Source organism: Oncorhynchus keta, chromosome 1 (genome assembly GCF_023373465.1).
Source record: "Oncorhynchus keta strain PuntledgeMale-10-30-2019 chromosome 1, Oket_V2, whole genome shotgun sequence".
Taxonomy (NCBI): Eukaryota; Metazoa; Chordata; class Actinopteri; order Salmoniformes; family Salmonidae; genus Oncorhynchus; species Oncorhynchus keta.
The window spans coordinates 2,433,908-2,436,280 of NC_068421.1; the positions used below are offsets into that span (position 1 = coordinate 2,433,908).

General features: G+C 40.5%; 1 protein-coding gene across 3 annotated transcripts in view; it reads right to left on the reverse strand.

Moving 5' to 3' along the window:
- The window catches only part of si (sucrase-isomaltase (alpha-glucosidase)), a 134,776-nt gene extending 133,013 nt beyond the window's left edge, over positions 1–1,763 (reverse strand). The window contains exon 1 of one of the 3 annotated variants that reach the window (XM_052457800.1): positions 1,604–1,763. The gene's annotated coding sequence lies outside the window, so the exon portion shown is untranslated. Of the gene's footprint in view, positions 1–1,413; positions 1,436–1,559 lie in introns of those variants that run through there. The other 2 variants (XM_052457824.1, XM_052457836.1) reach the window with 2 other exon arrangements.
- Positions 1,764–2,373: the final 610 nt, after the last annotated feature.

Sequence of the window (2,373 nt, forward strand, 5' to 3'; positions counted from 1 at the left end):
ACCACACCAACACAATCGTGAAGAGGGCACCACAATGTATCTTCACCCTCGGGAGGCTGAAAAGATCAAAGCTGCACAATTGAAAGCATCTTGACTAGCTGAATCCTCACTTGGTATGGCAACTGCTTGGCCTTCGACCGTAAGGCACATCACTGCGGCCCAGCTCCCTGCCATCCAGGACCTCTACACCAGGCGGTGTAAGAGGGAGGCCCTAAACATTGTCAAAGACTCCAGCCACCCAAGTCATAGACTGTTCTCTCTGCAACTGCACGGCAAGCGTTACTGAAGTTTGGAATCAACAGGACCCTGAACAGGGTCTACAAGCCAGAAGACTGATCAATAGTTTGGAACCAACAGGACCCTGAACAGGGTCTACAAGCCAGAAGACTGATCAATAGTTTGGAACCAACAGGACCCTGACCCTTTTTTTCCTTCACTTGTTCGACTCATCACATGCTGCTGCTACTGTTTACTATCTGTCAGTTTATTCCCAGTTTTATGTACATAACTACCTCAATTACCTCATAAACCTGAACATAGACTCCGTACTGGTACACTGAGTATATAGCCAAGTTAGCGTTACTCATTTTGTATCTATTATTATGTGTTTAACTTTTTTATTATTTCTCTATTTTTTTTTCTCTGTGCTTTGTTGGGAAGGGCCCATAAGTAATCATTTTCCTTTTAGTCCACACTTTTCCTTTATGAAACATGTGACAAATAACATTTGATTTTAAGGATTTGACTTGATACTATTTGCATTTTGTATTTATTATGGATCCCCATTATGGAACCCCATTATCATTAACAAACAGGGTCAAATTCTCACCTCTATAACTAACACGATCTAAGGTTTGGATTTAAACTATGTTACAGAAGTAAAAACAATGTTTGAGTGTTCGTGGAGACTGCTTTCACGGAAAACACTGTGTCAGCTCAATCAGGAAAATACATTCCAATTTTAATGTAGGTCTTCCGCAATACAGATTGAATCCAGCCCTAAAATGACTAGGGCTGCATTACAAGGACAAACTAGATTGTAGAATTTTTATGAAATAGAGCATGGTTAACACTGTGAACTTCTTTAGTTACAAATGAACACATTTGTATTTCACAACATAGGTTTTCTAGCTGACAAATGTGCAAGAGGTAGATGTTTATTCTCTTGCCGCTTGATGAAAGAGAATCGAGGAGTTCAGACTAATGCATGTTGAACAATCCCTGTAATTACCTCATTTCGCTATCCATGATGGTAATTGATCTGTTTTACCTAATAGTTATTCTTTCTCTATGCGTTGTGTACAGGCTTCCCTCTCGCCTGCTTTATCCCCTTTACTCAATAAACTACACACAGTGTATCTGTTTTGCGATGACGCAGAATGATTAGCTTTTGAACAACTTTTTGTATCCTACCTGAGGTCTGCTTTAAACGATCACAGATAAGGTAGGCCAGCAACAGTTGAAGCTAGGTCGCACAGTACCTTCAGCCGGCAACTGTTTGTGTCATACTCAAATAAAATAAAATAAAACACACGATAATATAGTATAGTTATGAATACCTGATCTGAGACTATGTTCCCCAGTGAGTTAGAAGTTGTCTCACCTCACACTGCTTCTTGCCTTACTACTCCGTCGCGCCGTCGTGCTCTGTCTCATCCACGTTATATCATATCACTCTGCAATTAGGTCCTACCGACCATATAACACTGCCCGTATATGTGTGCGAACATGTAAATCAATATTCTGTATGTATTTATATCTGTGTGTAAGCGATAGCAAGAAAGAGAGATAGTATGTGTGTGTGTGTGTGTGTGTGTGTGTGTGTGTGTGTGTGTGTGTGTGTGTGTGTGTGTGTGTGTGTGTGTGTGTGTGTGTGTGTGTGTGTGTGTGCACGTGTGTGTGTGTGTGTGTGTGTGTGTGTGTGTGTGTGTGTGTGTGTGTGTGTGTGTGTGTGTGTGTGTGTGTGTGTGTGTGTGTGTGTGTGTGTTTTACAACTTCACTGTACCCACTCAGCAACTATAAAAGGTGATAACCATCACAACCAACAAAGCTCAACCGAGACAATGTATTACCTGTCTTTGTTATATTGCTGTGTTTATGGAGGTGTGTGTGTGTGTGTGTTTATGGAGGTGTGTGTGTGTGTTTATGGAGATGTGTGCATGCATGTGTGTGTGCACGTCCATGTGTATGTTGAAACACCCCTCCTTTGGTTTAGACGAACTGTGACTCAGCTTTTTCAGTACCAGTCAAAGTTTTAGAAAATCATACTCATTCAATGGTTTTTCTTTCTTTTTTTGTACTATTTTCTTCATTGTAGAATAATAGTGAAGACATCAAAACTATGAAGTAACACACATAGAACCATGCATATGA